The following is a 12,843-nucleotide window of genomic DNA, read 5'->3' on the forward strand; positions in this document are numbered from 1 at the left end:
CCCGCTTGCAGAAAATCACGCACAGAACTACAGCATATGGCTAGTGGCATTGTCATGCGTGAGGGTCACTGTCAGGATGAGCCTAGAGAAAGGTACCACATGAGGAGGAGGATGTCTTCCCTGTAACGCACAGTGTTGAGATTGCCTGCAATGACAAACAAGCTCAGCCCGATGGACGCTGTGACACACCGCCCCAGACCATGACGGACCCTCCACCTCCAAATCGATCCCGCTCAGAGTACAGGCCTCGGTGTAACACTCATTCCTTCGACGATAAACGCAAATCCGACCATCACCCCTGGTGAGACAAAACCGCGACTCGTCAGTGAAGAACATTTTTGCCAGTCCTGTCTGGTCCCAGCGATGGTGGGTTTGTGCCCATAAGGTGACGTTGTTGCCCGGTGATGTCTGGTTGAGGACCTGCCCTTACAAACAGGCCTACAAGCCCTCAGTCCAGCCTCTCTCAGCCTATTGCGGACAGGCTGAGCACTGATGGAGGGATTGTGCGTTCTTGGTTGTAACTCGAGCAGTTGTTGTTGCCATCTGTTACCTGTCCAGCAGGTGTGATGTTCGGATGTACTGATCCTGTGCAGGTGTTGTTACACGTGGTCTGCCAGTGCGAGGACAATCAGCTGTGCCGTCCTGTCCCTGTAGCAGCGGTCTTAGGCGTTCACAGTACGGACATTGCAATTTATTGCCCTGGCCACAATCTGCAGTCCTCATGCCTCCTTGCAGCATGCCTAAGGCACATTCACGCAGACATGAGACAGGGAACCCTGTGCATCTTTCTTTTGGTGTTTTTCACTCAGTAGAAAGGCCTCTTTAGTGTCCTAAGTTTTCATAACTGTGGCCTTAATTGCCTACCGTCTGTAAACTGCTAGTGTCTTAACGGCCGTTCCACAGGTGCATGTTCATTAATTGTTTATGGTTCATTGAACAAGCATGGGAAACAGTGTTTAAACCCTTTACAATGAAGATCTGTGAAGTTATTTGGATTTTTACAAATTATCTTTGAAAGACAGGGTCCTGAAAAAGGAACATTACTTAGATGTGTGTGTATTATGTATTTGTTGTGGAATTGTTAGATATTACTTTTTAGATATTGCTGCACAGTCAGAACTAAACTCATTAAAAAAAAAAGGAATGGATAAGAATATATAAATATAATTATATGGATGAGCAATGACAGAGTGGTATAGGCTAAGATGCAATAGATGGTATAGAATACAGTATATACATATGAGATGAGTAATGCAAGATATGTAAACATTAAAGTGGCATTATTAAAGTGACTAGTGTTCCATTTATTAAAGTGGCCAATGATTTCAAGTCTGTATGTAGGCAGCAGTCTCTCTGTGTTAGTGATGACTGTTTAACAGTCTGATGGCCTTGAGATAGAAGCTGTTTTTCAGTCTTCTGGATGGTAGTGGGGTGAACAGGCAGTGGCTCGGGTGGTTGTTGTCCTTGATGATCTTTATGGCCTTCCTGTGACATCAGGTGGTGTAGGTGTCCTGGAGGGCAGGTAGTTTGCCCCTGGTGATGCGTTGTGCAGACCTCACTACCCTCTGGAGAGCCTTACGGTTGTGGGCGGAGCAGTTGCCGTACCAGGTGGTGATACTCTCAATTGTGCATCTGTAAAAGTTTGTGAGGGTTTTAGGTGACAAGCCAAATTTCTTCATCCTCCTGAGGTCGAGGAGGCGCTGTTGCACCTTCTTCACCACACTGTCTGTGTGGGTGGACCATTTTTTCTGCATGCCAGTAGTTATTCTGGATTCCCGTTGTTGTGATGCTGTCTATAGTTATAGGCCTAGGCATTGTGAAAGGCATGTTGTTGCTGATGGTCTTGTGTGTCTGTTATGTCACCCTGTAGCCTTCTACTGTATAGTATATACTATCCCACGGCTGCCACCAGTGTAGCAGTTGGGGGAAAATCTACTTGGCCCGGGTGGTACTTAAAACTAGCGACCTGGTGGTTACAGTCACGTGTGTAGCCTATCACCTGTGGAAAACAGACAGGAACACGTCGCACACTGCTGCTCATGCTCCCAGGTGATATTTATTTATAACAACGTTTCGACCCATAGGTCTTCATCAGGGATCCATATCCCAGGTGTGGGGGGGAAGGTCCTATATATAGGGGCAGTACTCAGTGACATCACTTCCTAAAACAGCAGGTAAAAATAAAATAAAAATGTATCAGTTCCACAATATTACCATTAAATGTATCAAAAAATATATGATCATACACAGGGAATGTGATCAATATTTACAGTAATACACATACAATATTAAATTAGGATTTTTAAAAAACAACACAGTTTAGACATATTGAAACTATGAAAAACGGTTTCAAGTCAAACTCCACGTTAAGGCCAAGAGGAGACAGTGTGTTGAGCCTGTGGATCCAGAAAGATTCCCTTTGAAGACGTTTCCTCTCAATGTCCCCTCCCCTGCATGACATCTTGACCATTTCTATTCCAATGTATCTCGGAGAACTAATAGGATGTCCAGCTTGTACAAAATGAGCAGCAACCAGATTATTTGTCTCACCTGTCCGTATATTGCTGCGGTTCTCACTGATCCGTGTCTTAAGGCTCCTACGGGTTTTCCCTATGTAAGACAGACCACAAGGACATTTCAACTTGTAAATAACACTGGTGGACATGCAGGTAATCAGGCCTTTGATCTTAAATCTTTGTCCGGTGCGGGGGTGGGTAAATTAGTTGCATTTGTACGTGAGGACGTTGGCCACATTTGTAATTACCTTCCGGAACCTTGTCCAATAAAGTGTCCCTTTTCTCTGGTGGGCAATCAGATTTAACCACAATATCGCTCACGTTTTGGGGGACTTTTAAAAAATACATACGTGGGGGATATTTTAAAATGGGTTTCAATTGTGGGTCAGTATCAATAATATACCAGAGCTTCCTGATAATGTCCTTAAATGCCTTCCCCAATGGTGAGTATTGGGTGAAGCATGATGGGACATGTTCTGCACAGGCTTCCAACTGTGTTCGTCCTTCAAAACAATCATTGGGCATGTTTTACCCAATTGTCTTTGTACCCCCTTTCCTTAAACCTTCGTGTTGAGGTCCGTGGTCTGTTTCTAATAAGAGGCATCAGAGCTGCTTATTCTTCTGATACGCCTGAATTGACTTATAGGGAGACTTTTAATACGTGGACGTGGATGGAAGCTGTCACCTCTCATGAGGGTATTCCTGTCCGTAGGTTTCCTATAGAGATCTGTAGAGAGGGAGGTTTTTGTCCTTAATAAACCATCACATCATGAAAACTGATTTGTGATCGGTCATAGTTAATGGTGAAGTGAAGGCGTTCGTTCATAGAGTTTAGTTAAGCAGGGAATTCCAAAAGATCTTCCTGGGTGCCTGTATAGATCACGGAAATGTCATCCAAATATCTCAGAATTAGGAGAATATTGGAGAGAGAAAAGCGTTAAGGTGTGTATTCAGCACCACCTGTTTTTCATTCATTCGTAGATATAGGTTAGCATAATTAGCAGCCAAAGTGCTCCCCATCGCTGTCCCTTTAGTCTGAAGGAAAAAGTCTCCTCTGAAGAGAAAATAGTTGGAGGTTAGTACCAGTTCAGCCAAGTCCACAGTACATATTGTTGCTGGGTAGAGCATTAGGGGGACGCTCATTGAGGTAGAACATGAGGGCCTCTAGGCCACCTTGATTGGGGATGTTAGTATATAGACTGGTGACATCAAAAGTACACAGAATAGAATATTCAGGTATATAGTCCACTGATTTCAAAAGATTCATCAAATCAATAGAGTGTCTAGTATACGTGGGGAGGGAGAGATCGCTCAGGATTTCACAAAATGGTCTACCAAAGACAGAGATATTCTCTGTCAGAGATCCGTTACTGCTCACAATGGGCCTGCCTGGTATAGGTGGTGTCATGCTCTTGTGAATTTAGGGTAGAGCGTATATGACAGGTGTGTTTGTGGGCAGTCAACTTTCATAAATGTATATTCTGTTTTTGTAATTTCCCCTTCATCATTTTTTTGGGGGGGACAATTTATCATGGATCAGAGACTTAAATTGATTAGTAGGGTCCTTTGGGAGTCTTTTGTAAAATTCATCATCACTAAGTTGTCTCAGAATTTCCTTTTCATAGTCTGCTGCATTTAGTATCACTGTTGCACCTCCTTTGTTGGCAGGTTTTATAATGATACTGGAGTAATTTTTCAGTTCCATAAGTGTTCTTCAGCTTTTTTTAGCCTATCACCTGTGCCATAAAAGTCTGGGCCTCTTGAGAGAGGCAGTAGAACACTCACATGCAAGGCTTGAATGAGGTTGGGGTTAGTGTCTGGGGTTGGAGAAAAGGTTTGTGTGATATACGCAGACCTCCAATTTGTGAAGAATCTGTGCACCTGGAACGCACCCAGATTGAGAGGCAGTTTTGTACCACTAGATGACGCTAATGTATTACAAAAAAAGATGAGGAAGGTGGGAAACATTTATTTATTTTATGTTAGCCTTGTTTAAATTTATTTTAACGATGGTAACGTGAGATAGTATTCTTCCCAAGCTAAGCCCACTAAAGGACGGTCCTCCTGATGCTCTCTCTCCTTAAACAATGACTTTACCCTGTCTTTGGACTACAAGTCCCATAAAGCATTGTGTTTATCATTCTGACAGCATTCTCCAGTCTCCTTCTATAGAGCCCCAAAGTGGAGATTTCATAATACCCATAAAACCTAGCGGTCAAACAGGGAAATTGTTCCAATCGTTTTTCCACCATTCATTTGTCCCATAGGTTTTTTTCAGAAACACTTAGTGTTTCTAAATTCCCTATGGGAAAGATGAATGGAACACTTTCCCTGTTTGACCGCTAGGTGTTATGGGTATTATGACTCATACCGTGGTGCTCTTTGGTCCCAGTTGACAGAGATACTTTTGAGGAGATGGGAAACTCCGTTGAAGCCAACTGTGTCCTTTGCCAATGGTCCGCGCGGTGCATTCTAGGTGATTCTTGGACAAGGCGAGCGCTCCTTCAAGAAGCGAGTTGGAGTCAATTGAGCGCTAGCTCAAAAACACAACATGAATGTCGTCAACAAAAAGTACAACATTAAACATATTATCCAAGATGTGAGATAATTAACTTGCTATCTGTAATATTGTATATCTTTGGCACCGGGACATTACGTACTTTCGAGGAAAATAGGCACTTTTCTCGACTCATACACTGACTTTTAGAAGGGATTGCGTGACGATAAGCTTAGCAACCACGTTACGAGACATGACAACGTGAACGCGATTGGTCAAAAGTCTGCTAGGGTGGGGCGTTATACGTTCCGCCATTCTTTGTCCAATAGGATTTCGATCTCCTCCTTCCTCTAATATTTCTGCCGTTGCCAAGGAGAACGGAAGCCACTCCTGTACAATAAGGAAGCTATTGTTATTGTACTGTCTTCGCCGCTGCATTAATTTTTTTCACAAAACAGAAACGCATCTTGCTTTATTCTTGGACTAAAAAGGGGACAAAAACAAAATGTCTTTATTGGTAGGTATGCTAAGGTAATACCACAGTTTCTGAATGTTGCATGAGAACGGTGTTGTTTATGGTAGGTCAATATAATGATGTGTGTTATTTATGTGTTTGTTTATCTTGTTAACTAGCTAACGTTAGCTAGCTAACAGGTCAGTAGTAAGGGTCGTTGCTTATTACGTAGGTATATTATGTATGCCCCCTTTACCCCATACCACACTAATGAAGTTGAACTGTCCTGCCAATAATTATTTTTCTTTCTCTCTGTCTGAGGGACTTTCTAATCTGGTAGGATGGAGAGTAGAGGTCAATATAGGATTAGAGAAATGTCTACGACAGCCAATGTATGTCAGAGAAAGAACGGACTTCTTTATTCAACACAGACAAGTCATTCATTTGAAGTTGTCTATTTTTAGTGGACAAATTCAGTGCAGGCTAGCCAGGGTTGTACCAAATGACTGTTGGTAGGCTATATCCAGCGCTACAGGCTAGCCATATCAGGACCTGTTTTCACCTGGAGTAATCAGTTAAAGCCTCTTTTGCTGGCTTCCCCTTTAAACCCAGGGACCAGTTGCATAAAACTTCTTAAATTAATTCCCCCCCCTATCGTTTCCCTTAAAGTCAGTTGCGCAAAAAAAAAATTAAGGCGAATTTCTCCCTTAAATTAAGTGAAAAAGTTATGGGTGCCCATGAGGTCCTTTAAGTGTTTCATTCACTACCCACGCTGTAAAGTGTAAACTAATAACCGGGAAGCAAGTACAGGGAGTGAATGTAATCAATTTAATTTAATAAACGAACATTGAACAAAACAAGAACCTCGAGTAGCGTACAGACATGAAACATATAAACAGAAACGGTTGAGGAAGGAACCAAAGGCAGTGACAGAAGTATGGGAAGTAATTGAGTCCAGGTGAGTCTCATGACGCGCAAGAACGATGGGTCAAATCGTCTTACCGATTTATTACACAATTCATTTAATTCCTCGTCAGCTCGGAGATTCGATCCGGCAACCTTTCGGTTACTGGCCCAACGCTCTAACCATTAGGCTACCTGCCGCCCTAGGCATAAGACACCACAAAGATGCCGCTCCGGGCGGCTGCCCATGTCGCCCTTACCTAAATCAGCTACTGCTTGTAATTATCATTTTCACTTGCTTTCTTCAAGTGTCAAATGTCATTTTTTGTACACGTGATTTTTTTCACTTGTCCCGTGTGTTTACAGGGGATTTGAACACCTGTTATGGGCATTTTACACGCGTTCATTACACCTGTTCAGCCTATTGGGGAAGGAATGGCGTTTTTGGATAATTGCCGAAAACAACTTATTTGGTAGCGAACGTCACTTTTTTTATATATAATTTATTAATTGAAAAAAGCACATAGACTTCATAATTCAGAAAGATATTTCTTCATTTTAATGAGCTATCCATCATTTTTCCTTGTCTAAAGTATCAAGTGTGTGTGTGTATGTATATATATATATATATATATATATATATATATATATATATATATATATATATATATATATATATATATATATATATATATATATATATATATATATATATATATATATATACACACACAATTATGACTCTTTCCATCCACCAGATGGGATTGTTTCGCTACAAGTTCCAACTTTTCCAAAACCCCATTTGTTTGATGAATGAAAGTAATAACAGTCACTATACTTTCCAAACCACAAAGGCTGGATTAAAATGTTTTCTAAAAATGTATTTATAAACGGTTACGGAGGCAGGACCAGGGTGCACAACATTTGAGATAAATAAGCTTGTGCATATGGAAAATGTCTGGGATCTTTTATTTCAGCTCATGAAACATGAGATCAACACTTTAAATGTTGCATTTATTTTTTTGTTCAATGTATATTACGTCCATGTGAAAATGTGGTGCAAACTGAGACGTCACCGCTTAAGTTGGTAATCCAATGTTTTGAAAATAGCTGGCTGGCCGTCTGTGCAGTACATAACATGCACATATCTGATGTTATCTTAAGGCTACCCCTGCACAGTTTATTTTGTCATTGGTAGAATGTACATTTATCCTACTTATTCCCTGACATTGTCCAAGTTCTGATTTCTCATTAATTCTCCCTTCCTCCTCCAATGCATTTCATATTACCCACTTCCTCGCCAGACAGTAGCAACAAACTATTAGAAATGGTGCTAATTTCATTCATCCATTTTTTTTAAAGGGTAGTAGACATTTCCCCGATCATAGTCTAGCTCAAACCTAATTAAACTGTTTCAGCATGTAAAAAGTAACAGTACAAAACATACATTATTTAAGCAAAAATAAAAATGAGTTTTGACTGAATAGATATTTAATAAACGTTTCAAAACAATACATACTATAGACCTGCTAAATTACTCACATCCAGTATTTAAAAAAACATTAGAAACAGAATAAACTAAAATAATTCTGTATTTATTTCAGATGTAACAATTGTTCATGAAGCAAACATTGTATGACTTGGTGAATATGTGGGAGAAAGAAGCAGTCTGTTTTCCTCCCCCTCCTAAATCCGCGGTGCTCGTTCAACATAGCATTTGGAGATTCCTGTGAACATCAACAGTCATAAACATGTCATTCTGAACAGCAACATCTTCCTAATAAGAATTTAGACCAGTTGACAATTCAACAGAATTCAGTCTTGTTCATGTTGATGATCGGTACAACATGAGACAGATAGCAAGACATGGTATATCAGACCGTATACTACGGGTATGAGTCAATATTACTTGTTTACTGTTGCAATTACGTTGTTAACCTTGGGAATTTGTGGTATATGGTCAATATACCACGACTAAGGGCTGTGTCCAGGCATGACGCAACGCGTATACAGCCCTAAGCCGTGGTATATTGTCCATATACCGCAAACACAGATGCATGAATGTGAGGTTTCAAATAATGTTACTACTACTAGCTTTCTCTCTCCCTGCTTTTCCTGAACATGTTTATCTGATATAACTAGTTGTTATTGTTCTTCCTTGCTCATCCAAAGCAGGCTTTTGTCCTCCTCTTCAGATGCTTTGACTACCTGATCATCATGTTGTGGCTGTAACATGGACAATGCATTATAACAACAAGATTCACTCTTATAAAAAAGGGTTCCAGAAGGGTTCTTAGGCTGTCACCATAGTATAACCCTTTTTGATTCCAGGTAGAACCCCTTTGGGTTCCATGTAGAACCCTCTGTGGAAAGGGTTCTACATGTAAGAAAACATGGTTCTACCTGGAACCAACAAGGGTTCTTCAAAAAGTTATAACTTAAAAAAAAAAGCTGAATAACTTAAGTTCTAGAGAGCACCTTTTTTTCTAAGACATTTTCAGGAAAAGCAGCTCATTTAGCAAGCCAATAAAATGTCTCTCTGATATAACTAGCTAGTAATTCTTGTTCTATAGGTTTTCCTCTTCCTCGCTGGTCTGCAGATGCTTGAATACTTGACATTTCCTAGAACTAACAACGTTATCAGATAACGTTATACATTTTCGGGAAAATCAGCTCATTTATTAGCAAGCCAATAAAATACCTATTGCATTGGTTCAACCTTGAAATGTAGCTACTCAAAATAAAGATCTTACCTTTTTATCTCTGTAGCAGTTTGCCCTCACCTTGTCTGGGCACTGCAACAGCCAGATCTTATTCCCCATTCTCTATTGTCTAGATTCTGCAAGGAGCTAACCTGTTCTCCTAAAAAATGCTAATTGCTAAATTAGCCAATGTGAGCAAAAAAAATCTCAGCTTGCTAACTAGCAAAGTCAACCAATTACACAATAAATATGCACAAGGTAAAAAATTATTTTCTAAACTAATGTTAGTCTCAACCAAATGACAAGTACAAAGAACTATTGCTCTGTCCAACAACGTAACAACCATTAGTTACAGGCTAGACAGAATACTATTGCTAACTAGCCATGCTATTGTAATGAAAATAAGCTAGCTAGCCTGCGCCAGCTTTGTAGTTGTAATATGTGAAAAAAGTAGTTTTAATTTCTTCCTCCATTTCTCTCACCAAAGCCTTTACTAATTTTAACAATTTGATCCATATTTAGAAACATGTCCTCCCTCCATGAGTAAGCGATTCATCGCAACAAGCCGAAAGTCAAACTCTCGGAAATTGATGTGAGGGGCTACAATGTGGTACTTTCAGACGCATGAAATGTACCCGTTACTACACAGGTGTTCAGTGGCACAATTTCACGCATCTGAAAGTACAATATTAAAACGTTCTAATCACCTGTAAATGCACACTGAACAGGTTTAATGAACGGGTGTAAAAAATGCCCATAACAAGCGTTCATATAAAGACGATTTGAAACTCATGGCCTTCCATAACTAACTGGAGACAACGAGCGCCAGAGTAACTTAGCTTGACATGCTAGAAAATAATAGAAACAAGTAAGGATACGAAGCGTGTTTTATTATCTTCTGAATCAAATTGTTTCTCCTGTAACGATATGAAACGTGTTTCATTATCTTCTGAATCAAATTGTTTCTCCTGTAACAAAGGAGAAAACGTGTTTTATTATCTTCTGAATCAAATTGTTTCTCCTGTAACGATATGAAACGTGTTTTATTATCTTCTGAATCAAATTGTTTCTCCTGTCCTGAATGTAGAAGTTATTCTATTTTGCGAGCTCCCACAATAAATGCCATCTTTTGAGGCGTTTATTCTGTGAATAATGGTCGTCTCCATGGTAACCAGAGACTTTTTCTGCCTTACATGACTTCAAACTTCCATAAAACGTGTCAGTGTTGAGCCAGTAACCGAAAGGTTGCTGGATCGAATCCCCGAGCTGACATGGTAAAAATCTGTCGTTCTGCCCCTGAACAATGCAATTAACCCACTGTTCCCCGGGCGCCAATGACAGGATGTCGATTAAGGCAGCCCACCACACCTCTCTGATTCAGAGGGGTTGGGTTAAATGTGGAAGACATATTTCAGTTGAATGCGTTGTCAGCTGTACAACTTACTAGGTGTCCCCCTTACCCTTATCTAAGAAAATGTTAGAGGGGTTCTACACTTAAGATGTTATATGCAAGCGGCTGTTCTGTTCTGGGCACACTCCTGTGAGCCGAGCAGACGCCAAATTAATCCACTTCCCTTCTCAAGGAGGGGAGCACTCTTTCTCTTTCTCTCCCCTCCTGAATGGCTGAGGTGAGACAAAGAGGGATGTTCTTTATTTTAGGGCTATTAAGGCAAGAGCAAGGCGGTTCGAGTTCTCCATATTCATTTACCAATTTATTTTCTTTCTTTACTTTATTAGGTCTATTTGACAGGGACAATGTATATTTATCAACATTTCTGTAAATGTGCACGATTTAGCCAGTCGGAGGATCATTTTTCATTAGTAGTCCCTTGGACGTTCTACCTCCCACCACCACTACTTGAAAGGTAAAAGTGAATAAGTATAGTCGTTTTCTTTCTGTGTTTCTAGAAGAGATGTCCTAGCTCCCCTGTGCGTGTCGTTAATCTGATCTGAGACCCACCCTGCAGCGTTGTGATTCTCGTCAGTCAGTGTGTCTGTTCTCCCAGAAGAAAGTAGCCTACTGGAGCTGCTGTGTGTTGACTGCTGATCATGATGACTGACTCTACTATGGGACTGCGTGTTGGACCAGGGCCGGGACCAGGCCAGACTTCTCCGCTGAAGGTGAAAAGAGACTCCTCACAACAGCACCCTGTCTGCATTCTTTGTTCCCATCATGTGATATATTTTATCACGTTTCGACCCCTGAGACTCCGCACTCTGCATTCTATGCCATTCTAGAATGCAGTGTGTGTAGTCCAGGGTCGAGCACAGACCTTTCAGGGGCATGTGCCCCCCCCCCCCCCAAAAAAAAATCATAACATACCACTGTAGCGAAAATGTAAATTTTTTTGACCATAGTCCTATTTATTTCTGCAACAGCACACTCACTCATCATCACAAGTTGTAAGCAAGCTAGTGAACAGTGCCTCCTTGGCATCGGGATAAGAGGATGGGCTATCAGCTGATCATTTATGATTTATGTAAATCTGCTGGTTAGCTAGCTCGATTTCTTTTGCTGATTTCAGATTTATCTTCAATGCTCGTATCAAATAATAACTTAATAATGTCATATTCATAATGTTTCAACTCAATATGTGGTACTCGGGTTTTATGAGGATCCCCATTGGCTGTTGAGAAAGCAGCAGCTACTCTTCCTGGGGTTTTATGAGGATCCCCATTGGCTGTTGAGAAAGCAGCAACGCAAATTAATCCACTTCCTTCTCAGGAGGGGAGCACTCTTCTCTTTCTCTCCCTCCTGAATGGCTAGGTGAGACAAGAGGGATGTTCTTTATTTTAGGGCTATTAAGGCAAGAGCAAGGCGGTTCGAGTTTCCATATTCATTTACCAATTTATTTTCTTTCTTTACTTTATTAGGTCTATTTGACAGGGACAATGTATATTTATCAACATTTTCTGTAAATGTGACGATTTAGCCAGTCGGAGGATCATTTTTCATTAGTAGTCCCTTGGACGTTCTACTCCCACCACCACTACTTGAAAGGTAAAAGTGAATAAGTATAGTCGTTTCTTTCTGTGTTCTTAGAAGAGATGTCCTAGCTCCCTGTGCGTGTCGTTAATCTGATCTGAGACCCACCCTGCAGCGTTGTGATTCTCGTCATGTGTGTTCTGTTCTCCAGAAGAAAGTAGCCTACTGGAGCTGCTGTGTGTTGACTGCTGATCATGATGACTGACTCTACTATGGGACTGCGTGTTGGACCAGGGCGGGGACCAGGCAGACTTCTCCGCTGAAGGTGAAAAGAGACTCTCACAACAGCACTGTCTGCATTCTTTTGTTCCCATCATGTGATATATTTTATCACGTTTCGACCCTGAGACTCCGCACTCTGCATTCTATGCCATTCTAGAATGCAGTGTGTGTAGTCCAGGGTCGAGCACAGACCTTTCAGGGCATGTGCCCCCCCCCCAAAAAAAAATCATAACATACACTGTAGCGAAAATGTAAATTTTTTTGACCATAGTCCTATTTATTTCTGCAACAGCACACTCACTCATCTCACACAAGTTGTAAGCAAGCTAGTGAACAGTGCCTCCTGGCATCGGGAGAAGAGGATGGGCTAACAGCTGATCATTCTTATATGTTATTGTAAAATCTGCTCGGTAGCCTCACTCGCAGTTTCTTTTGACTGATTCAGATTCTTATCTTTCAATGCTCGGTATCAATTCACTAACACCTTGAATATAATAGTACCATAATCTTGTATGGCGATCATTGCTGCTCACCACTCAAGTATAATGTAGTACTTCTGAGTC

This window comes from Salvelinus sp. IW2-2015, unplaced genomic scaffold (assembly GCF_002910315.2).
Source record: "Salvelinus sp. IW2-2015 unplaced genomic scaffold, ASM291031v2 Un_scaffold1277, whole genome shotgun sequence".
Classification (NCBI taxonomy): Eukaryota; Metazoa; Chordata; class Actinopteri; order Salmoniformes; family Salmonidae; genus Salvelinus; species Salvelinus sp. IW2-2015.